At 45.7% G+C, this 25541-nt stretch overlaps 1 protein-coding gene across 5 annotated transcripts in view; it reads right to left on the reverse strand.

Annotated features, from left to right (window-relative positions):
• Positions 1 to 25541, reverse strand: part of PACSIN2 (protein kinase C and casein kinase substrate in neurons 2) — a 132078-nt gene that overhangs the window by 58796 nt on the left and 47741 nt on the right. The window contains exon 1 of one of the 5 annotated variants that reach the window (XM_078076710.1): positions 24843 to 24988. The exons of the other annotated variants lie outside the window; for them this stretch is intronic. The gene's annotated coding sequence lies outside the window, so the exon portion shown is untranslated. Of the gene's footprint in view, positions 1 to 24842; positions 24989 to 25541 lie in introns of those variants that run through there. 5 annotated transcript variants of the gene reach the window in all.

The raw sequence follows: 25541 nt of genomic DNA on the forward strand, positions 1-25541 counted from the left end.
CTGACCAACAGCAGCATCCAACAGAAGATCTGGAAAGCATGCTCTACATGCTCACCACCAGAGCTGAGGAGGACATTCCCTGTGCATCCCATGAGGGGCTCCAGGGCTGTCCCCAAGAGCACTGGCTAGGAAGGGGACTGACCCAGCCATCTGAGTCTTCTTAGCCATGTGCCCCAGCAAATCACATTACTGCTCTGTGCCTCTGATATACCACTCATGAAACAGGGATGATGAGGAGCACCCTGCAGGCTTCTGAATGAAGATTAGCTTAGATAATACAAGGATGTGCCTGTCTCCTATGTGGCAAAAAATAAATGTTGGTTCCCCTTCCTGGCTCTGGTGCAAATCTGACGAGATGGAGCAGAATGACCTTGGACTCAGTGTAAGACTCCTTGGGACTTCAGTTTTCTTGTTCATAAAGGAGGTGATCTTCAAGTTCTATTTAGACTCGGACATGCTAAGGGGAGCCTGGGAGTACAGCACAGGATGGACTGGGGCTGGCACTGGTTCAAAGTTTGCAGTGCAAATGTATATTATGCGTTTTGTGTCAAAACGAGAAACGAAGAGGACTTTTTTATTAAATAAAAGCAGTCATCAAAAGGGGGGTTTACTTTTCATTGAATTAGCACATATCCCTTGGGAATACAATGGTAACTGCCCACCTACTGTTTGCTTTCCATTCTTTCAGTACCTGCAGTCACACTATGCTCTGGGTGCTGGGGAATCCAACATGGTGTGGAGAAGAAAAGCCCCATCCTCATGGAGTTACGTTCTAGTGCAAGTGACCGACAAAGATTAAATCAGAGTAGCTGCTATGTGGAGAAACACAGCAAGGAAGAGGGATGAGGGTGAAGGCGGAAAGGAGGCTGAGCTTTTAAGCTGAGTGGCCAGAGAAGGTCTCATTGAACAGGTGACATCCGAGACAAAGCTGAAGGCCATGAGGGCCTCCAGGGGGAAGGCACGTGGCAAAAGGAAGCTCGAGCCTAAAGGCAGGAAGGCCTGCCTGGCGCTCTGGGGAGTGGCCATTCAGCCACTGCAGTGCTGCCCGGTGAGAGGGGACAGTGGCTGCCACCAGGCAGACAGCAGCAGAAGCGAAGACCCAGGCGTTGTGAAAGAATCTTGAGCATAAAACAAAACGACCTCACTCTTTGAACTTCCATCCCACCAGTGTCCATCCCTGCCCCCCTGCCCAGGTTCTCGGGCTCAGTGGTTCTACAAGCATGTACCCAGCAGCAATTGCGCCCTGCATTTCTCGAGCTCAGCTCTCCCCGCCGACCCAGACTTGTCCAAGGTCCACTGTGGGTAAGGAGCAGGGACGTGGGGCCCCAAACCCTTTCCACTGACCCCACGCAGCCCCAAGAGGCAGGAAAGTCCAGCACCAACAAGGGTCCCACACTGTCTGGGACCAGCTATACAGACATGAAGCCGGAGCAGCTTCTCCTCCCTGCTTGGGGGCCTGGACCCCACTTCCAGAAGGCTCCCCTCTTCTCACCCAGCAGACTTTCCCCAGATCATGTCCTCACCACCCCCTGCCCACACATGTGCGAAGTAAAACAAAACCATCTCGCTAAGTGCTAGATTCAAACTGACAGCACTAGGAACTGATGCCACGTGGTGCAAGCAGGGTGTACCTGGTTTCAAAGCATGGCAAGCAATCACTTCAGGTGAGCACACGCAGGGTCTCTTGAAACCCCTCACTCTCAATCCGCACTAGGGATTTAGTTTCTAACCTGCTTCCTGGACTCACCAAGAAGCAGAAGATATGAGGCGCAAATACTCAGCAGTGCATTCCTAAGGCCTAAGAACGAAAACAGAGATGGTTCTGAAGGATCCAGAGAAAGGTGTGTCTGTTTATTTTATTCTTAAAATTGGCATGAAGAAGAAAGGAAAGCCCCAGATGCCGAAAATGCTTAATAAAGCCTCCACCTTTGGAATATGCAAGGAGGTGTTAAAAGGCTTGACCTTTCCTTTCCAATTATCTTACAGGAAGTGAACTCAAATCTCAAAATATGCTGTTCTGTCCCAGAGCAGCCTTCAGAAGTGGATAAGGACGTTCCTCCTCTAGGAAGGGCTCCCTGAGTATGTGCTGTGTGTCAAGGAGAGCAGAGGATGCACAGACTGAGCAGAGGGTGTTCAGACAGGCATGGCCCCGACAGGCCACCTGGCAATTCCCCAGCCTTTAGGCTCCACCATCTCCTCCCAACAGGCTGGCCGAGTTAAGAGTCAGCACTCCCACCCCAAGCCATCTGTGAGGCTCCCATAGGTCTTTCTACTCCGTGAGGAATTCCACGGGGCAGGGTTCTACCCTTCGATCTATGTATAACCCAAAACAAGTGCTCAAGGAATGAGACAGTATGGGGCGCCTGGGTGGCGCAGTCTGTTAAGCGGCTGACTCTTGGTTTCGGCTCAGGTCAAGATCTCGGGGTCCCGGGATCGAGCCCCACATTGGGCTCTACACTCAGCACAGAGTCTGCTTCAGATTCTCTCTCCCTCTCCCTCTGCCCTTCCGGCTCTCTCTAAAATAAATAAATCTTAAAAAAAAGAAAAGAAAAGAAATGAGACAGGATCACAGGTGAAGGGAAGACTAGGGGAGAGAGGAGGTACTGTCTGAACTAGATTTTGATGGTTAGAGGGTGACAAACTTTTCTATGTGAGAAATTAGTATTTCAAAATACTAGATTTGGAGTCCTGTAGTAACTCTTAAAATGACTATGCTTTACCCCTGGTGCCTTTTACATCCTAATTCCTCAAAGAAAACAAGTGGATGGCCACCCCTCCCTGGTCATTTTCAGCCCCTCTGGCTCTTCCTGTTCTGAGTAAAAACAGTCTCAGGTTACGGAGAATCAGCAGCAAAGGCAGGCAACCCAAAGTCACCTGGTCTCAGGCCAGCCCATCAGCTGTGAGTTCACCCACACAACTGAAGGAGGATCTGGAGCAAAGAGCTTTTAGCCATGTCCCCTAAACTCATTTTTCTTATGCAATGGAAACATGTCAGCTGACAGTCCGTGCCTGGGACTGATTTTTTGCAGTCGTACTTGTGAGACCTCCCTCTGCTGGCAAGCACCCTGGGAACGTGGAGGTTTGGGCTGAACATTTCCCAAAGCTAAATATTGACTTGATGCTCCACAGGTTTAAAAATAAAAAAGTTACTTTAAAAAGGACAAAAATGACACATTTGCAAGTCTGATATTAATGTGAGAATACAAACAGCAGTGCAAGAAAATGTACAGGAAGAGTCCCAAGATTTGAAAATTATTTCAGGCAGGCCTAGCCGGACTCTAGTTACTCCCCTCCCCACAGTCCCCATCAGGGCCAACCCGCAGCGGGTCCAGGACACACTCCCACGGCGCAACACTCTGATGAGAAACAGAACCGCTGTTGTTCTCCAGGTTGGAGTGGGACTAGAATGTGCAGGAGACAATGTGCAGGAGCGCCGAGTCTAGTGCTCACTGTGGCTTTTACCTGCACAGCCTCAGCTTCCCCACCTACTAAAAGAGAGGCCCATTCCCTGCCCTGCCCAGCTCTGGGGGGACCAAAGGACTGTCACTGCCACTGCACAGTGTCGCACGGCATCTTGCCGTCAGCCCCTCTACTCACTCCCTCCCTCACTAATAAACACATCTTGAGACCTACGTGAGATCACAGTGAGCAAGATAAAGCCCGTGACTTCTTAGAGGTTGCATTTTTGTGGCCTCTGTAGATACCAGGCGTTTGATAAACTGATGAATGTGGGAATGCTCCACCAGACACAATTACTAGATTTCCCAAGTGGGACCTTCTCCCCTGGTGCATGCACGAGTGCAGCCTGCAGCCGGGGAGCTCCTCTGGAGGCGAGGAGGCTCCAGGAGGCCGATGCTGTGATCAGCCCAACACATGTTACCTATTACACAGTCATCTATGATAGTCAAAAGCAGCACCAAATGGAAAGAAAGAGTGCTGGCATAAAAACTCAAATTCCTTCTTAACTGCTTGGTAATCCGGATAGCAGCTTACTCCAAAAACAGATTTTTATCTGTATGCAAGAAGGACGGAAGGAAACGCACTGCAGAGTAAGTTATCAGACTGTAAGCAGCTCAAGGGCAAGCCCTATCTTCTTCACCTTGAAACTCAGAAGCCGCACAGCAGAGTCAATATGCGCACCCGTTTGCTGACTGAAGGACACTGGCTCCTGGTGGTGAGAATGAAGGTGACATGCAGGGGGCCTACAGCCCTGCAGGCACTCTTTGATATCCACTCCTCCTTGAACAGATGTGGGGGGGGGGGGAGGACAGACGAGGAGTCACCAAGGTCAGTGGGTTAGGTACGAAGTGGTGTCACCAGAATGTGAGCCCCACACTGAGGACAGAGAGATTAGCAGGGCCTGGAGAGGGGCACCTGCCAGGCCCTGGTCTTCTCTCCTCCCAGTCCCTTCCCTTCATGCTGGTAACCCCAGCCTCCGCCTCCTCCTCCCACACCTTGGGGCTTTGTGTTTAATCCTGAAGTCACAACTTAGGAGGGTCAAAAAAATGTTTTGTTTATACAAATGAGAAAGACCCAAACGCAACTGAAGAACATACAAAGGAATGATATTATTTGGCTAGAAGAGGTTGTGGGAGGGGCAATGGTTTAAGTAGTTGAAATTTTGCTGGTTTATTATTTTTTTAAATCGAGATACAATTCACACAATTCACCCATTTAAAGGATACACAATGATTTTTTTTAGTGTGTTCAGAGTTATGCAACCATCACCACAATTTTAGAACATCTCATCACCCCAAAAAGAAACTCTGTACCCTTTGGCAATCACCCCATCCCCACACCTCCAGCCCCAGGAAACCACTCACCTACTTTCTGTCTCTGCGGATTTGCCTATTCTGGACATTTCCCATCAGTGGAATCCTGCAGTGTGTGATCTCTTGTGACTGGCCTCTTTCACTCGGCACCATGTTTTGAGGTCCACTCATGCCGTAGCACATATCAGTACTTTGTTCCTTTTTATCACAAAATACTGTGCCATCATATAGATGGAGCACAATGTGTTTCTCCAGGACCAAGCTGATGGGCATTTGGGTTATTTCCACTTTGGGGCTATTGTAAATGCTGCTATGAGCATTTACTCTTTACGTGGACACAGGTCTTCATTACTTTCAGGTAGATATCTAGGAGTGGAATTGCAGGGTCATATCACAACTCTCTAGCTTTTTGAGGAACTGTTTTCGAAAGTTAGTTATTTCGACCAGTCAGCCAGACTGTTCAACAAGGTGGCTGCACCTCCTTACACCCCCCAGCAGTGGGTGAGGTTCTGATGTCTCCACATCCTCACCAGCGCTAGTCAGTGGCTGCCTTTTTTTATTATAGCAATCCTAGTGTGGGTGAAGTAATACCCCACTGTGGTTTCGACTGGCATTTCCCTAATGACTAATGTGCTTTTTGACCATTCGTATACCATCTTTGGAGAAGTGTCTATTCAGATCCTTTGCCCAGTTTTTAATTATTTGTCCTTTCATTGCTGGGGGTTTTTTGTTTGTTTTTAAGATTTATTTATTTTTAAGAGAGAGAGAGCATGCATGCACAAGCGGGGCTGGGGTGGGGGGGCGGGGTGGCACAGAGGGAGAAGCAGACTCCCCACTGAGCAGGAAGCCTGATTCGGGGCTCAATCCCAGGAGCCCAAGGCAGACGCTTAACCGACTGAGCCACCCAGGCGACCTCGTTGCTGAGTTGTTAATGGAGTTCTTTATATGTTTGCTCTAGGTACAAGTCCTTTACCAGATACAGGATTTGAAAACATTTTCTTCTATTCTGTGAGCATCTTTTCACTCTCTTCATAGCATCCTTAGAAAAAAAGTTTCTAATTTTGATAAAGTCCAATTTATCTATTTTTCTCCCTTGTGTTTTGGTGTCATATCTCAGAAACCACTGCCTAATCCAAAGTGAGGAAGGTCTGTGCCTGCTTTCCTCTAAGAGTTTTATAGATTTAGCTCTTCCATTGATGTCTCTGATTCATTTAGAGCTAAATTTTATATTTGGTATGAGGTAGGGGTCCAAATTCATTCTTTTATATCTAGATATCAAGTTGTCCCAGAACTATTTGTTGAAAGACTGTTCTTTCCCCCATTGAATTGGCTTCGTGCCCTCATCCAAAATCAAGTGACCTCATAAATATAAGAGTTGAACTCTGTTCTCTCAATTCTATCCCACTGATCTGTAGGTCTACCCTATGTGCCAATACCACACTGTCTTAAATACTATAGATTTGTAGAAATTTTTGAAATTAGGAAGTATGAGTACTCCAATTTTGTTCTACTTTTTCAAAATTATTTTGACTATTCTGGGTACCTTACATTTCCATAAGAATTTTAGAATCAGTGTGTCAATTTCTACCAAACCAAAAAAGGGGAGGGAGGCAGTTGAGATTTTTGGTAGGAATTACACTGAATCTGTAGATCAATTTGGGGAGTGGTACCATCTTAACCACATCAAGTCTTCCAGTCCATGGATGTAGGATAGCTTTCCATTTACTTAGGTCACTTTTAATTTCTCTCAACAACGTTTTACAGTTTTCAGTGTATGAGTCTTGTACTTCTTTGGATATTCATTGCTAGTGTATAGTAATACCATTATTTTTATGTATTGATCTTAATATCCTGCAACCCTGTTGAACACAGATACTAGTTCTAATAGTTTTTTACTGAATTCCTTAGGGTTTTCTATATACAAGGACTTGCCATCTGCAAACAGAGACAGTTTTATTTTTTCCTTTCCAATTTATATGCCTTTTATTTCTTTTTCTTGCTTCACTGCCCTGGGTAGAGGTGGTGAGAGCAGACATCCTTGTCCTTTCAGTCTTTCCTTTCCCAACCCAATGGGTTCTCATTCATGCCTTTTATCAACCCAACAAAGCTCCCTTCTAGTCCTACTTTGTTGAGTGTTTTTATGATGAAGAGGTTTGCACTGTTGTGCTCAGATTTCTTTCATGTTACAGAACAAACAGGTATCACCAAGGACCAAAATTAACAAGATTAAAACCACCTGACATATAGTGGGAGGAGGTGAAGTCTCATTTGGAGGCAAATAAAAATCTATTTTAAGCAACTCAAAGGAATAGTTTATTCTCTGGCTTTAAGAAAATGATAAACTTGTAGGGGCACCTAGCTGGCTCAGTTAGTATAGTGTGCGACTCTTAATGTCGGGGTCATGAGTTCAAGACCCACACTGGGCACGCAGCCTACTTAAAGAAAAAATAAAAAAGAGAGAGAAAATGATAAACCTGTAATATTAAAGAAACAAAAGATAGAGAAAAAGATGGATGTGCCCAAGACTCATGTAATTAAACCTCCGCACAATAAAATGTGAAAAGCAAAGAAAGAAAAATGAATTCAACACAACTGATAAAGATCTTATTACTGAGAATATATTAAGGACTCATATGAAGACCAAGGATCCTAATCCACTGCACAAAGAAGTTGTCAGAGATGCACACACAGGGGAAAAGATGGCTAGGGTGCAGACAGGAATGCTCACAGAAGTTCGATCTGCTAAGCCAGGCCACACCTAGTGAAAAGCTTGTTCAAAGTACCCGACCCTCTCTCTCTTGCCTGTCATCCATTTGGGGGATCGCGTTGTAGCTACAGGAAAGGGAAACCTCCTGAATCGGCCTGGCCACAACGTGACTGTGTAGAACTGCATCCCCAACACCCCACAAGGGATATGCAGAGAGAGTGTAAGACATTTTTATTATGTTAAGCCTGAGATTTGGGGTTCGCTTGTTACTGTAGCATAACTTAGCCAAATCTGATACAACAAATTACCGTGGGGGGGGGGGAAGCAAAACTTCCTTAAAAAATGGAAATAACTTGTAAAAATAAGAAAAATTAAAAGGACAATGCCAGTTTGGGTAGGGCTATAGCAAAAGACAATGTACTCTAACATTGCTGATAGGCTTCATGGAAAAATCTGGAAATAACAAGGGAGTTATAACCTCTGGCCCAGCAGTCCCACCCTGGGGAATATGCCCCAAGCAAATAAACTCAAAGAAAAAAATAGCTTGAACAAAATGTTCATCCCAGTGATATTTATAACAGCAAAGACTAGAGACAAGTCAATGCTCATAAACTGAGAAAACAATGGTGAATGGACAGAGGGGACACCACACAGCCATTTTAAAGGACAAGCAGGTGAATCATTTTATGTTCGAAACTGGGTATAAATGAAAAAGCTGAGTAAAACAGCACAGAGACATTTATTACACATAAACTTTAAAGGCAAGAATTGCGTGTTTTCATCTTTGTATCCCCACTGCTTAGCATGAAGTAGATGCTCAAATATTTGAGAAGTGACTGAATGTCTAAACCAACAAATCATGAAGTCGGGTGACAAAGGCTGAAGGAGACCATGTGGTAATGCAGCTGAGAGCTCCTTATTTCTGTGAAACAACTTTAGCATGTGCATTTTAAGAGGCATGTATTTGTACTGGGGAAAGAGAACTCATACTCTTCCTTCACACAACAAACCTGGATTCGTGTTTCAAGGGAATGGGGTCATGACTTTACACAAAGCAAAATTCACTAAAATTCAAGCTCTCCAATACCGGGAAGGAATCCTCAGTAAGTGCTGTCGCTGAAGTTCAAGGAGAGGCGGGCAGGCCACCTGTTAGTGATGTGTAGAGGAAGAGACAAGGTCGGGCCCCTGGGAGGTTGTTCAACAGCCTCACTTATTTGGTAGGTGCCAACGTGCCCAGCAGAGCAGTGGACATACAATAAAGCTTTCATCATTCAGACACCCAGACACTTTCTCAGTGTTTACTCCCCAGTATTTACTTTTAATTGATTCCTATTTGTAACCATAGAACCTCCTTCTGTAACTATAAAAATCATGTTTCTTCCTTTGGGCTAGTATTCCTATTAATGGAAAAATTCAACAGAAATTCAAGGGGCAGTAATACTGAGTTGTCTTTCATCAGACAAACCCTCCTCATTTCCACACCTCCTCTTTCCTCCGTCCTGGGCTGGCCAGCGCCCAGTCTTCAACCTTCTTACCCTCACGGCACCACGGGGACTAAAACCATCACGCCTGCCTGGTGAAAACACCACCCTCTGCCACAGTTACAAGCAGTCTGCTGGGTGCTGCAGAGAAGTCACACCTCCTCAGGGGGGTCCTCCCCGCTGCCTCGTGTCCAGGCAGCTCTCCCCAGCTCTCCCCCAAAGGCTCCTGCAGACCTTCTCCCTGGCCATCTCCCTTCCCTCTCACAGAACACGGGCAAGCGGGCAGTCAGAAACCCCTCCGCTTCTTGCTGCCACTCGGAGGCATCCACGCCCCCAGGCTGGCCTCGCCACACACACCCCTGTCTAAGGCTGGCCCCTCATCCCGCTTCCTCCCCCTGCCGCAGGACCTCGCTCCACCCATCCACCCCTCACAGCCAAGCTTCCTACCAGAGCTGACCACTCACCTCTCCGCCTGCAGCTTCCCCTCCCGTCTCTGATGAAACTGATCAGACTAGAAAACAAGACCATCTGGTGTCAGGCTGCAGATACTCCCAGGCTCCTAGTGTAAGACACATGGCAGTCTCAGGTCTTCTCAGTGCCCCGCCCTCTCCTCCCTACCACCCCCCTTCCTCCCTCCTACAATCACACCCCTGGTGTTCACAACACTGCCCCTCCTGCTTTTTCTCCCTCTCTTCTGCCCAGGCCTTAGATGTCGGCGATCCTCAGGGTTCTGACCCAGGCCCTACTCTCTAGTAGCACACTGTACCTAAGCAAGCTCTTCTATTCCCACATATCAAATTATCCTTTTCACCTCATGTCCCCTGATCTGCATCTCTGGCCCAAAAGCCCAGACCCATGCATCCGACTGCCTTCTGGACACCGCTGCTAGGCCATCCCAAAGCCCCTACAAACCGTTTCCTACCTTCCCTAAGCCCACCCCAGTCCTTGGGTTTCCCACATCAGAAAATGGTCCCACCATTTACCCAGTTGCACAAGCCAGAAACTCCTTTTCTTCCCACACCCAACCCCCTCCTGACCTCACCACACGTAATCAGTTTCCAAGACCTGACAACATAGTCCCTCCTTAATCCTCCTGCTTCACCCACCCCCACAACTACCTTTGGTAAGGCCACCACCCTCTTCGGCCTAGACCACTAACAGCATACATGTCTGGTCCCCTTTCCGTTCATCCTCCATGATGCTGCCATGGTGGCTGACATGTCTTTTGGAAGATTAGGTTATACTTCAACTTGGAATCCCCCCAAAACTTCCTAGCATGGCCAGCAGGGCCTCCCAGCTCCAACCACCGCCCCCTCCAGCCTCACCATTCCCACCGCATTCCAGTCACACTGTGCTCATTCAGCCACCGCCAACAACCTGCAGTATGAGTTTAAATGTTTGAACTGAGTGTGAGTACATAGTAGAGTACATTAAGTAATGTATCTAATATAATCCAGGGTGGGGCATCCAGAAGTACAAGTGCCCCAAGTCTAAGGCAGTCCAAGGGTGAAGAATGGAGAAAGATAATAAAGCCTGAGGACCTGTCAGGGCAGGGGATACCCTGTGCCAGAACTCGGCACACATCACAGGTCCCTCCTGCCTCCTGACTTGGGGATGGGAGTAACATGCTGTGTGCCTACCATACTCTGGGTCATTCCACACGTGGCCCCTCACACTCACATCAAGTCTGCAGGAGGCCTCATTTCACATGTGGTCAAACAAAGGCTGAGCCACCAAGTCACCTGCCCCAGGTAGCAGCCCATGCCCAGGTAGCATCCCATGCTGGGGAGGAAACTACAGTCATTTGTGGATCTGTCCCACTCCTACCTTCCTCACACTCACTTCTCCCTTCTCCACAGTGTGGGGGTGGGCTACATAACAAGGGTCTTTGAAGTTCCGAAGTTCTACCACTCTAAATGTGGAAAAGGGTTATGACTTATGGTCTTCAAAATCTCAAGAAAGTATCTGTTACCCAGGATTAAACACATTCAACAGATGGGGCTTCCACCTCGCGAAGGTAAGCATTCTGGACCGATTGCCCAGGCAGTCACGTTCCACAAAGACTCACTTGAAGGGACTAAAGAACAAGCGCTCATTGATTTGCCACCATGTCAACCCAGCAAAGAGCCCCGGCTACGCCACAACACATAAAACTGCCTGCCCAAAACTGAAGCGGTGTTACTACACCATAATCTTAGAATGCCTTGACACAAGCAGGATTTTACACACACACACACACACACACACACACACACACACACCCTCCTGGAAGTCTGCGGCTCCTCTCACACCCGGCCAGTGTCAGGGCTGGAGAGCACGGGAGGACACAGCAGCTCCTCACTGCCACCAGCTCCCCGTTCACTTCAGGGTGTCCTTACCTCCTAGCTGCAGTACCTGACAAGTGACAGAGGGCCACAGATACAAGAGACATGTGCAATGAAGTTCCAGGGAACTGGGCTGTGGATTCAGGCACCTTCATTTCATCTCTACCCCTGACACTCTCGGAGAGTGCAGCCCCACTCTCCCCATGCCAGTCTTTGAGGACCTACATCAAACACTCCCCCGAAAATTCCTTCCCTCAATCAGAAGCACCTGCCCAGTGCGATATTTCTTCCTTGAGCTGCAAGTTTTGCAACTCAAGAGACTACTTAAACCCTAAAAAAGAAAAGTCATGTAGGCCCAGATCAGCCAGAAAGTGTCTTCTGGCAAAGGCAGAAGGAAAAAATATAGACTGGGTCAGGAGGTTGTCCTTTGTTCAGGCAAGAAAATGGGGGCATTCACCAAGGACAGACATGATAGGGAAAGAGAGGAAGAGGAACACTGGCCTCCGGGAGCGGGTGGTTATGAGGCGGCCTCCGAGGTCTGTTGAAGCAGGTTCCCAAGATTCAACAAAGGGCATTATTAACAACACGCATGAGTCAGAGTGGCCTCAGGTCAAGCACTTCAGCTTCTTTCAACCCCTCCACTTTGAGCAGCCCCTTCTACAAGTAGGACTTCCTGTCACACAAAGGGCCTCTGTGGGCAGTTCCCCGCTGCCTCTTTTCCTGTGCAGAGCGGCGGCACTTGGTCTCCCCTCCCTCCAAGTCAGCCTCCTGAGCACACCACCCGTCCTCTGGAGGGGTCACAGCCCACCTGCAAACTGAGGACAGCAGGAGAGAAGCACGTGGCATACCTGGACGCATCCATCTACAAGGCCTCGGAAATCTGCATCTCAGATTCTTCACGAGACACGCTGGCAGGACCCCTTAATGGCCCAGTCACTCTGGCAAAATACTTAAGAGGTCTGTGATCGATACTGTGTCTCTATGACATGGAATCCAATCTGCCTTCGAGGTTGTGAGGATCAAATGGCCTTTGTCTGAGACCTGGCACAGTGCCAGTATGGGGGCCGTCGATGACAGAGCGCTGCCAGAGTGAGGGTGACTCTGGGCCAGCCTCAGTCAAAGACTTCAGGCACGATCACAGAGGCATCTGCCTTCTCACGGGCTTAATGGACACTTAACCTCCACCACAGGGCCAAGTACCAGGAGAGAATTCTGCACAAAACGCGGTGGGACCACACAGGACGGTCCAGACAGGGTGCACGGGGCTGACGTTCAGTGGGGATTCAGCAGCTGGAGAGGGAGGGAAGGGCATTCCAGGTAGAGGACACTGCGTGGCAAACAGAAGGGATATGAACTGCAGCCCAGGGGCACCCAGGCTCTGAGGCCAAGCTCTGGGATGTGGCTGTGGCTTTTAAGGAGAGAGAGATAATTGTCAAAGAGTGGCAGGGCGCTGAAGGGCACGCCATCCAGATCGCCAGCCTGAGTCACTCATTACACTGCAAGAAGATCTGCTCCATGCCGCGAGCAGCTACTCTGTGCTGACGTGAGCGCGGGCGGGAAACCACCGAATAGACATCACGCTCATCGGGGCCATCAGGAAATAAACTGCTCAAATACTTCTCAAGCAGTGCTATGAATATGTGCCTTTGAAGTTAAGGAGAAAAAAAAAAACAAAAAGGTCATGCAAACCACAAAGGATTTGATTTTTAAGTATTATGCACTCAACCATGATGGCACTTTCTCAAGACGGTCTTCCGTTTCATTCAAATGTACAAGCACGAGCCAAAGCATTCTGCTCCAGAGAAAGCTACGGGGCCAGTGTGGACCTGGTGTGACAAACTGACAACGGAGTTCTAATTTGACAGTGATTTTATTTTTTAAAAAAGTTCACATAACATGAGGGCCTCCCCAGCAATTTGGAAAAATGAATAGCGAACACACTTATCAAGCAACAATCTAAAACTAATGAGCTACAACCAAACATAAAATTAGAAGCTAAAGTTCCCCCTAAACAGGGAGAAAGAGCAGGTCTGAACTAGCTGCGACAGAGGCAAATTTTAACAACTAAACCTCATTCTTCTTACGTGTAAAATGGGGACAAACATGGCTAACCTACTTCATGGGGACATTATGAGACATTTAAATGACACACTAGGGTGCCTAGGTGGCTCAGTCGGCTAAGCGTCCGGACTCCTGATCTCAGGGTCGTGAGTTCAAGCCCTGTGCTGGGTTCCACGCTGGGTGGCAGCCTACTTAAAAATAAAATAAAATAAAAATAAATAACACGTTATATGTGAGTGCCTGCATTCACCAGGCACTCAGTAAGTGTTCATCTCTACCTGCCTGTCCCTAGTCCAGCTCCTCCTGATTTCTCTGGCCCACGGGGCAGATGTCACCGGAGTAAGCAGGACTTACATGCAGAAAACTCCAGGAACACAAAACAAAAATCAAGCCTCTTACATTTTTTTCCTGATGATACCTAATAAACATTTCCAGTTACCATATTACAAAGAAGAATTAATGACATTTCTATTTATGATAAAATACCCAATTACCATATATAACAAGCATTATCTGAGAAGCTCTCAAGAAAATGCCCTGGATACTACCTTAACTTCAATTTTACTACCAAGCACACATACATGCTCACATGTGCACACATGCACACACACACGTGCAGATACTTCACATACACGCACAAATGCACACGCCCTATGTGCCCAAACACGCGCCCATACACACGCATTCTCTTTCTCCCTCCCTCTCTCTCTCTCTCTCACATACACACACAGATGCAGAAAGAACCTATCCCTTTTTTTTTTTCAGTGCAAAAGGTGGTTTTATTAAAGCATGGGGACAGGACCCGTGGGCAGAAAGGGCTGCTGCCCCAGGATTATGAGGAGCAACTGATTATACACTTTGGAGCTGGCAGAGATAAGAAGTTTCCAAAAGGACTTTCAAGGAGCCTATCCTTTATAAAACATTTGTCAGTTTGGCTAGCTCAAGAACTAGCCTGTGGGGGCGCCTGGGTGGCTCAGTCGTTAAGTGTCTGCCTTCGGCTCAGGTCATGATCCCAAGGTCCTGGGACCGAGCCCCACACTGAGCGCCCTGCTGCGAGGGAAGCCTGCTTCTCCCTCTCCCACTCCCCCCGCTTGTGTTCCCACTCTCGCTGTGTCTCTCTCTGTGTCAAATAAATAAATAAAATCTTTAAAAAAAAAAAAAAATAGCCTGTGTTCCAAATTTTTAAACTTTTCAATAAAATATATAATTTATTCTGATAAACTCAGTAAAATTATATTAAATCAAAATATTTTTATAATTTTATGTATATTTATCCCAATCTTCAAAAAACATTGACTTTCTTTTTTTTTAATTTATTTTTTCTCACTTTTTTTTTTTTTTTTTAAACATTGACTTTCTGAGTGCCAGAAACCCTGCTAAGAGCTGGGGGAAGGGAGTGAAGTAAGTCCATAATAAGACCCAGCCCTGCAGCCCAGGAATTCACGGTAGAGCCAAGGTCACACCTGATTAGGGGACAGGGAGGAGAGAGGATGGAGGACGGAGGAGGGGCAAGTGGGAGAGCAGTTTGGAAGAGGAAGGGGGAGGCCTGAGGCCTATGGCCAGGTGAGAGTGAGGATGGGGTGCTCCAACCAAGGCCCAGGCTCAGGAGCTGCTCGAAGAGGCTGGACACAGACTGAAGACAGCACCCAACTCCCACAAGGGCACAGGTGGCTTTGCTGTGGCACCTTAGGTCTAAATTATTGACCACTTTAGCTTATTTAAAAATCTAGGTTTAAGAGTGGGTGATTATGCAGAAAAACAGTCCAGAAGGCTATGTACCAAAATGTGAACTGCTTCGTTCAGCGAAGTGTACTGAGGGCTTCTGACGCTCCAGGGGCCAGAGGACTTGCAGACACACCAGGAGGGAATATCGCAGCAGGTGGTGTTGAGGGCTGGGCTGGGACATGAAGCCAGTGAGGGACAGAGTGTTGCGGTCTACTATAGACAGGACGTGATCAGCAAAGGTCTTCCTGAGGAGGAAACATTTGAGCAAATACTTGAATAAATGTTAACATTTATTCACCATCTCTGGATGGCGGAATATGTGAGTTTGGGAGTTTTCTTTGTGCGTATCTGTATTTTTTAATTTTTCTGCCCTAAGAATACTGGTTGGGTCACTTTTGAAAATTCAAAAGGAAAATAAGGCAGTGCCCTAGGCACCTTCTGTAATGTCCATAAGCATGAAACCCAAGATTTCTGGTAAGGGAATCCAACCATGTCCCTTATCTTCAAGTCACTGATAATTGGCCTGTGTATCACTTACATTCACTAGTACAAGTACCCAAACACCTTCCAGCCCCGTCCTGCAAAGCACCCAGCAGCACCTTCACTGCCGGAAAGGCCATAGGGCCCAGGCCTCTGCACTCTTCCCTCTTCCCTGCACACCAGTTTCTAGGTGATCCCTCCTTCCTGTGACTTTCAACACCAGCCCCCCGCTGATGCCTCCTGACTTTATTTCCCCAGCACAGACCTCTCCTCTGAACTCCAGTCCAGCACAGCCCCAACCACTGGCTCAGCATCAACTCCTTGGCACCTGATGGGCTTCTCTGACGCACTGCCCAAAACTCAGCCCTGGCTCCTCCATCCCCTAGACAGGCTCCTACCCAGTCTTTCTCTTTCAGTGAAGGCTCCATCATCTAAGCAGCCGCTTGGGACAAATACCCCCATGCCACCCCTGACACCTCTCCTTCCCTCACACCCTACATCCATCAGCTCCACCTTGAAACAGAGCTAGAGTGCGGCCACCTCACACCACCTCTGCTTCAGCTACCCTGGGTCAAGCCACCAAACTTAAAACTTGCCAACAGTTGTGTCTCTCAGCATGCTGAAAAATGCTCATCACTAATCTACACTCCCCACCCTGACCTCCAAGGTCCCATGCGATCTGGCCCCAGCTTCCAGCTCCAGTATCGGCTCATTCCAACCCCTACCCCTGGCTCCCCCAGCTACAGTGACCTTCCCGTGGGCCTCCTAAGGCACCAGGCTTAGCCCTATCTTCACACCTGCTTCCTCTCGGCCAGAAACACCCCTCCTCCAGGCTCTGCTGCTTCACATCGTTACATATCCGCTCACATCATCACCTTCTTTAAAAAGTCTAACCTGTCCCCATCCCTTTGACATATCAGCCCCTAAACTGTGCTTTATTTTTTTAAATGACACTCAGCTTCCCGTGCCACATTATGTATTTATATACTGTCTCTCACCACCCACAAGAACACAAGCTCCTGAAGAACAAGAACTGTGTCAAGTTCACCCCTGTATCCTTAGCACTGATGCACAACAGGAGCAAAATAAACATGCCTGGAAGGAATGAGTCAAGGAATGTGCTAGGCTCTAGCACACACACACACTATGACAGAACAGACTTCTGGTTTTAGCAGCAAGGCAAACCAGGTATCTTAATGAGTCTCCCACTGAAAAATTTTAAAAGCTGAATAATAAAATATAATTGCATCACTTTATTCTACTCTAAATTATCATAAAGGAATCTAAAGACACCAAAAAGGCAAATTTAAAGAAGAAGTATAGGTAGATAAGTCAGCTTTCTCTCTGAGGTAATAGAAAGAAAGAAAATATAAAAGATTGATTAGAGACTTGGGAAAAACAGTAAAGCCTAACTTACATCTAAGAAACTTCCAGAAGGAGGTAACATTAAGGATGGGTAAGAAGCAATCTTTAAAGACCATTTTTCAGCATGCTGAAAGACACTAAACCACAGATCAAGGAAGCCCAATGAAATCAAGTCAGATTTTAGAAAGGGAGAGAAAGCCACACCAAGATAAAGTAAAACTGTAGAACCTCAAAGGCACAGAAAAGATCGTGGAGGCAGCCAGAGAGAAAAGACCACAAAAAATGACAACTGGCCTAAGAGCAACAATGAAAGCAGAAGACACTGCAGTGATATATTCCACATGCCAAGCAACAATATTTGCCAACTCAGAATTCCATACCCAGCAAAACTAGTTTTAATAAGAACTAGATATTTTCAAAGAGATAAAATAGATACCGCCCCCCTCCCCCCAGAAAAGGACATCACAGAAAAGAAAATTCTAAAGGGTCTATTTCAGGCAAAAAGAAATGATCTCAGAGGGAAAGCCTGAAGCACAAGAAGAAATGGCAAGCAAATATACAGGTAAATACACTAACATATATAAACAGCATTAACTATATGAAACATAGTATCTAATTTACAGGATTCTAAAATTCAGAAAGAAAATGCTGAATAAGTTGGGAGGGGTGTGGAGTTAAAATGTTTTAAATCTTTCCAAGAGAAAAGTGTTACTTTAGATTTGTTATGTGTTAAAACACGTAGGGGATAACCACTAAAGGGCTAGACAGAAAATTTAATTTCTAGACTAAAAGAAAGGGAGAGAAAAAACAAATGCAATGGACGTGGGAGGCATGATGGAACTCAATTGAAACAAAAGAAAACCAACAAAATAAAACAAAACACCTCTACCAGAATTGTAGCAAATAGAAAGCATGGGAACAAGAAAAAGCTGCTTATCACCTTTTCTATTCAAATTGTACTGGAGATATTAGCCAATGCCATAAGAAAAACAAGTAAAAGGTACAAGAATTAGAGAAGAAGAAAAAAAACCATCATTATTGGTAGATGATGTGGCTTTCACAGGGCTGAAGGGTACTGGAATGACATTTAGAGTGATGGCTCTCTGCTACGATTTAGGAGCTCTCTAAGCACAGTGTGGGGGCTCTATGCATTGGATTCATTTAACATGGGGAAAATAGCAGCAGCTCTTTCTGCCCACGGGTCCTGTACTCATGCTTTCATAAAATCACCTTTTTGCACCAAAAACTGAAACTCAGGGAAGTTAAGTATCTTGCCCAAAGCCACCTGGCAAGTAAAGGGTTGGTTTTTTGAAATTAAGTCTATCTGTCCCCAAAGCCTAACCACCGTGCCTGCCACAGAGAGAGACAAACCACAACACCACAGGATGAGCCCCCGTCGGTACTCTCTCTGAGGCCAGTACCACCGTGGATTACAAGTACCTGGAGTACAAAGAGAAAATGAGATCAACCTGAAGAAAGCCAGGGAGAGAGCCGGGTGGCACTAGATCTGTGGCCTGCACAGGAATGCTCAGGCAGGGAATGCTACTCTGGAGAGAGAAAGTGCAGCAGGCACTAAGGTAAAAATGGATGAAAGACCAAGAATGTGGAGTGGGGGGCGAGGAGAGGGAAGAACTGGATACGAGGAGGCAAAGCAGGTGCCAGCAGGCTAAGCCCCTTGAGGGCCACACTAGGGATTTGGGCTCCTCCAGAAGGTTATGGGGAGGGACCTGGTCACAGTCCAGGAAGGAAAGTTCCCTCCGACAGAGAGTGGAGAACAGACCATCAAGCATCTAGACCTGAGCCGTCCAACAGACCAGCCACCAGCTGTGGAACACCTGAACTACAGCTAGTACCACTAAGGAATTGTCTTTTTTTAATCTCACTGAATTTTACTTCATTTTAATATAAATAGCCACATGTGCTTAGTGGCTGCTAAACTGGGCAGTGCAGCTCTAGAGGTTAGAGAGGAAGCAAGAGAAATGGTTAAGAGACCAGGACAGAGGACGCTGTGAACGATTATGCTAGGTACGAATGAGGGGCGGAGGAGGAAACAGGGATTAAAAATTCCTCATTCTGGAGGCAAGATATGGGGTAATGTCACAAAGAGAAACAGTTCAGAAGAAAGACCTGAGGTACACCTGGTGGACAAGAGACTCTGCCAAGTGGGCAAACTAACCGTATGAACGCACACAGGCCCAAATGAGCAAATCACCCGATCCAGCCACCCATCATCCAGGCGAACTGGCCCTCCAGGTGGTGACCTATGGATGGTTGGAAATAAACACAGAGCTCGCCCAGGTGCCTGCTTGTCCATCAGTGAGAGCAGTCAGGCTGTAGGATGATCACAGCCTACATGAGCCCTGCTATGAGTCTTCATCATTATGACAACACCTACCATCCCAAACTCACACTCCTCAATCTTAGCAGTCCACTGGATGTGGCTAAGAATAAATGTAGTATCTTGGAGTTCAACATTAAATATGCAAAGACTTCTCCACAAGTGGCCCTGATGCTTCTCTGCGTGGCCTCGGGGTCTCGCTGTATAATATTCTTCCTGCACGGTACGGGCCAGACCTCGGGGAACCTGCGCTGAACACACTCATAGGTGGTGAATTAACAAAACATTTCTGCTTTCCAGGTCAACAGGTATTTGGTCATCAGACCACTGTGCCCTGTGCTATTTTTTCTTTATGCGTCAGTTCACAGTGGAAAGGAACCATAAAGAGGTCACTTTGCTGTCCCCAAGCTGCCCTGTACTTCATTTATCTTGCTCTACTAGCACTACCGATACTGAAAACAAAGACAGAATTCCAAATTGGGAAGTTCAACTACATCAACAACATTTTGTCAAGTAAGCAAAATCATTCTCCCCTAATCTCCCTTAAGGACTCCACTGCAGAACAATTCTGATGGGAAACAAGACTGAATATGAAATTCAGCACAGGCTTCATGCTAAAAAAAGGAATGGAACGGAACGGAACAGAAAGGAAAGAAAAGGAAAGAAGGAAGGAAGGAAAAGAAAGAAGAAAGAAAGTAAGGAAAGAAAGGAAAGAAGGAAGGAAAAGAAAGAAGAAAGAAAGAAAGAAGGAAGGAAGGAAGGAAGAAAAGAAAAGAAAGAGAAAGAAAGAAAGAAAAAGAAAAAGAAAGAAAGAAAAAATTGTAATCCCTTACTACTGTGATGGCCATTGGCACACATTTCAAATTCAGAATACTTCCTGTCAGATTCTTTAAGTTAACCAAAAATAGAACAATATGCTTCATCGGTCCACGTAAAAATTAATTCTTTATGATTCACTAATGACAGAGTCTAATGAGAAAAAACTTTAGGGCAGACTCCCAGGGCTGGAGGAGATGTTAAGTAGGCATCTAGTCTGTCATCTGGTATCAAGGCAGAACTGTAAGATGCAAATGCATTTAGACCAGTCCAGTGAAACAGGATTACAGTGCCTTCAAAAGCAGCCTCCGTGAAAAGGGGACCACTGCAACTCATTCATTCATTCAAATTAATGGCCCATGTTTTCCACTATTACTTCCCTTCATTCACACACACACACACACACACACACGCACGCATGCACACGCTCGCTCTGCTCTTTACCTGGCTCTAGGCCCTAGGATCTAGCTGACATACTGAGAGAAGTTTTTCCATAGCCTTAGAGAAGGTTCTAAGGCCACGACTAGAAGCTGTCCTGGAGAGAAGCCCTGAACAGAGATGAAAATGAGGAAGGCCCAGATGACACCAATAGCATAAACTCTCACAGACTTCTGGGCCAAAAGCAGCCCTTAACCCCCGCACAGTCTGCAACAAAGCCAGGACCGTATTCCCCCTTCACATCTGTAAATTCATAGGCAGACCAGAATTCACACTGAAGTAAACAGAAGCTAGGGGCAAGGAAGAATATCAAACATTACTTACTGACTAGGACAACTGCATATAAATTATATGTTTATGCATACCTATATTTATAATGTATAATTATAAATATGCATATATATTAAAAAGACCAATTATATATTAAGAAAAGGAAGCCAGTTAAACTACTATACTTAATGTGTACTGAAAATATAACAGTAAAGATAAAATGCTAGTTGGGGAACAAAGGTAACTAAATTATGGGAGAAGTGAACCAAGCCACTCTCCCCTCGCCCTTTCTTTGGCCCTTGGATGTAGTCATCTGGCTCTTCAACTGAAAGCAGCAGCTTCTTCAAGGGTAATGACAGAAGTGCCTGCCCGAACAGCAGGGGGGAAGACAGAGTGCTGACCTACTGCATAGAAACATTGCTCACATATCCTACTTCATTCTTAGCTTTTATAAATTAAAATAGGTATAAAGTTATTGACCACAATTTCAAATACAATTAAAGTGTCTATGAAAATACCTGTTTTCCTATAGTGTACTTGTTTCTGAAATTCTTGAAGGCATACACTCTTAAATACTTCAAAAAATACAAGTAAGTACTTTTCTATGAACCTCTGCAAGGAATTTCAGGTGACTCTGGACAGACAGTGACACCATGTCAGGGTCTAAGAAGAGGTACCCGCTGCTCTCAGTCAGGCCTCTCTTCGCATCTAATTCCCAGACTTGAATTTCAGAAGGACTCAAATTCAATTTTTTTTTTTTTTTAAAGATTTTATTTATTTATTTGAGAGAGAGAGAACGAGAGACAGAGAGCATGAGAGGGAGGAGGGTCAGAGGGAGAAGCAGACTCCCCGCTGAGCAGGGAGCCCAATGCGGGACTCGATCCCGGGACTCCAGGACCATGACCTGAGCCGAAGGCAGTCGCTTAACCAACTGAGCCACCCAGGCGCCCTCAAATTCAATTTTTAGAAGAAACTCTATTTAACTGAGTCTGGAAAGTTGTGGATAAATTCCACTTTTATATATTAAATCATTACCCTCTTTTTTTTTTTTTTTAACATGATAATGTATCATTTTAAAGTCTGCCACATTCTGAATGCAAGCTGGTGCAGCCACTCTGGAAAACAGCATGGAGGCTCTTCAAAAAGTTGAAAATACAGCTACCCTATGACCCAGCAATTGCACTACTGGGTATTTACCCCAAAGATACAAATGTAGAGATCCAAAGGGGTACGTGCACCCCAATGTTTGTAGCAGCAATGTCCACAATAGCCAAACTGTGGAAAGAGCCCAGATGTCCATCGACAGATGAATGGATAAAGAAGATGTGGTGCATATATACAATGGAATATTATGAAGCCATCAAAAGGAATGAGATCTTGCCATTTGTAACTATGTGGATGGAACTGGAGGGTGTTATGCTGAGCGAAATAAGTCAATCAGAAAAAGACATTTATCGTATGACCTCACTGATATGAGGTATTCTTTTTTTTTTTTTTTAAAGATTTTATTTATTTATCTATTTGACAGAGAGAAACACAGCGAGAGAGGGAACACAAGCAGGGGGAGTGGGAGAGGGAGAAGCAGGCCTCCCGCAGAGCAGGGAGCCTGACGTGGGGCTCGATCCCAGGACGCTGAGATCATGACCTGAGCCGAAGGCAGACGCTTAATGACTGAGCCACCCAGGCGCCCCGATATGAGGAATTCTTAATCTCAGGAAACAAACTGAGGGTTGCTGGAGTGGGGGGTGGGGTGGGAGGGATGGGGTGGCTGGATGATAGACATTGGGGAGGGTATGTGCTATGGTGAGCGCTATGAATTGTGCAAGACTGTTGAATCACAGATCTGTACCTCTGAAACAAATAATACATTATATGTTAAAAAATAAATAAATAAAGTCTGCCACATTCTAAAACCTGGGCAGTCCAGACTTAGAGCCATCAGTACTCCCTCAGACAGACTGAAATGCCCCCAGACTTCAGGGTTTCTTCTCACATCCTGAAGAATTCTCTTTCAAAGAACTGAGTACTTTTGTCTGTCTCTTGTAATAGCTGCGAATTTATTAAGTTTGGATTTCTCAGCTAGCAGGTAATCATATAATGAGGTATGCTTACAATAGTAACAACTGAGTAAGGCCTGGTTTAGGGCTGAAGCAAGAAAAACTTTATGCAATAGAGAGCTCTTTATTTTAAGAAAAAAATCTCTCTTGGGGGAAGAAATGTCAACGCTCTTCGGGCCTCAGGTAATTCACTGTATACCTATACCCAGTGGTACTAACTTAGGGAAGTTATTGCATAAAAGCCGAATATTTGAAAATGAAACAAATGAAAATGGACTCATCAGAAGAAAAAAGCCATTCCTAGCCAAGTCCTATTAATCGTGAGATAATATGTGAAGAAAGCAGGAGAAGAGAGGCCGGTGATCCAGAAGTCAGTCTAGATTCACTCAGCTACCAACAAGCCGTGTGACCTTGGACAAGTCAACAAGGTATGTCGCCTCTTGGTCTTAATTCCTTTGTTTAAAAAAAAAAAAAAAAATGAAGGGCCTGACTATACTGCCAGGAGGAGTCATTACAACTCTAAATATCATGTTCCCATCTTTTTAACTATGCCACCAAATGAATAGCAGAATTATGTGGCTGGGCAAAACAGAGGACTAACGATGTATAAAAAGAAAGAGGGGGAGGCTTATTTTTACTACTGGCATAAATCTCAGACCTGCAAGACATGTTTCAGTCTGAAGTTACGATACCTCTTCTTTTCACAAATGCAGCATTTAAAGTTCATCTAGAATTCAGTAAGATATCTTAGTGCAAAGAAGAATTTGAGGAGATACTCAGAATTATAACAGCAAGGGCAAAACCTATGGACCTCATTAAGGTCTGAGAGAAATATCATATGTTTGGGAGATTTCTAAAAAAAAAAAATAGGAAAACACAACCCTAAAAGTGTCAGAAAGACACAAATCATCCAAGGTAACACCCTAACAAGGAAACAGGCTTCTCTGTGTGGCGCAGACTATACCAGCCTGGCACCTTCCGGAGACCAGAAAGAAGACCCTGACGCTGCCTTTCTAATGTTCACGGCAATAGGTAACCCAGAAAGTATATTCATTTAGCGACGGATCACTCAAGTTTCAGGATTTAAAAAAAAAAAACAACCCTCTAATTAGAAGCACAGTACTGCATAAACAAGAAGGAGGGAAGGGGAGCCATAATTTTCAATTCCAGAATATGACTTGCAGATAAGAAACAAATATGTATGTAAGACTGCTCAGTTGTTGGAACAATAAAAACTTTTACATTTTGGTACCTACTAAAAATAAAAGCACAGTGTCTAGTGACAGCAGTCAGATGGAACGGAGGGCACCGGGTCCAGCTGCGAAGAGGAATAAGAAAGAACTGACGGAGGAGGAAGGCAGAGGGGGCCTTAGAGCCGGCCACATGCTCATTCTGGGAGGCTGGAGCAGATGGCCATGAAACAGCAATCAGTGTCAACCAGAGAAGCTAATTTGTTCGCTTTTTCTCCCGAGTCCCATTTCCGTGTTTGTAGGTTAGATCTGGCTGTTAAGAAAGTATGTAAAAGACATAATGCCTGAGAGTCGGAAAAGAAACCAACCCTCTATTAATAGTTAACTCAAGTAACTCATTTAGCTCCCCAGTAAGAAAACAATACAGCTGGGAGTATGTAAGCTGACCTACGCTATGCCAAAGTTTCTAATTTATTCCATCTATTTAGGAATGAAGCATGCATATATGTTCTAAAACCAGAGTAAAGATTATAAAGCACGATCTTTCACTTGTTTAGGCCAAAATCTATTCACCAAGAAAATCAAACATTTACTCTGACATTTTCTCAAAGCATTTTGAATAAAACACCCCACTCCACACTGTTCGGTTAATACTGAACTGGGTGAACATATCCATCAAGAAGCTCTAAAACTAAGTGTGTTTAAAAGGTGAATTTCTCAATCAAGCACTCAGAAAAAAAAAAATCAATGAAAACTCTGCTTTGAAAAAGGTCTCCCTTAAAGGAAATACAGGCCTTAAATTTAAATAGCACACTCACGTTTTTCTGTCAAATGCCAGCTTCGACTGCCTCCCTTTGCAGATCAGCTTCCGTACCTGCCTCCTTCCGACCCTGCTGGTACGTCTGACCTCCAGCTCCCAGCCGAATTCTCCCAGCACATTTCATCATTTCCTGTTGGCTGCCGACTCCTTGCAGTGAGATGAGGCCAGTCCCCTACCCTGCTGCAGGCACCCTCCGGGCACCAGGTCCTCAGACCTCTGCTCCAGGCCGGCTAGGACCATCACAGAAGAGCTTTCTTTTCAGAAAGTGGCCAAACAGAAATCTCGGTATTCGAGAGAAAGAAAGAGGAGGTCGGAGAAGTCATATAACCCCCCAAAAATCAACTTGTATATGAACTAGCTTACACTGCATATGACAGTCTTAGATCTCTCCTTGTATTTGATCCTTCCACTCAGGAGGGAAAAAAGACCTGCTCTGGAGCTAAGGTGCCAGGCATCACAGGAGTTAACGTCACAGGGACTTCCTTGCATGGGATGATCTGACATGGTCCCTACATATAAAACTCACCTTCCCTCTGTGACTCCACACAGCAAGGCAAAGCAGCTCAACAGTGGGAGATGCAGAGGAAGCGGATGCAGCCTCAGTGCCGGAGACCCCAGTCTCTCCGCAGCACAGGCTGCCTCCGAAGGCACTCAGATGTGCACCTGTGATTCCCCAGAAGTAAAAACCAGACCACAA

Source organism: Halichoerus grypus, chromosome 6 (genome assembly GCF_964656455.1).
Source record: "Halichoerus grypus chromosome 6, mHalGry1.hap1.1, whole genome shotgun sequence".
In the NCBI taxonomy this organism is placed as follows: Eukaryota; Metazoa; Chordata; class Mammalia; order Carnivora; family Phocidae; genus Halichoerus; species Halichoerus grypus.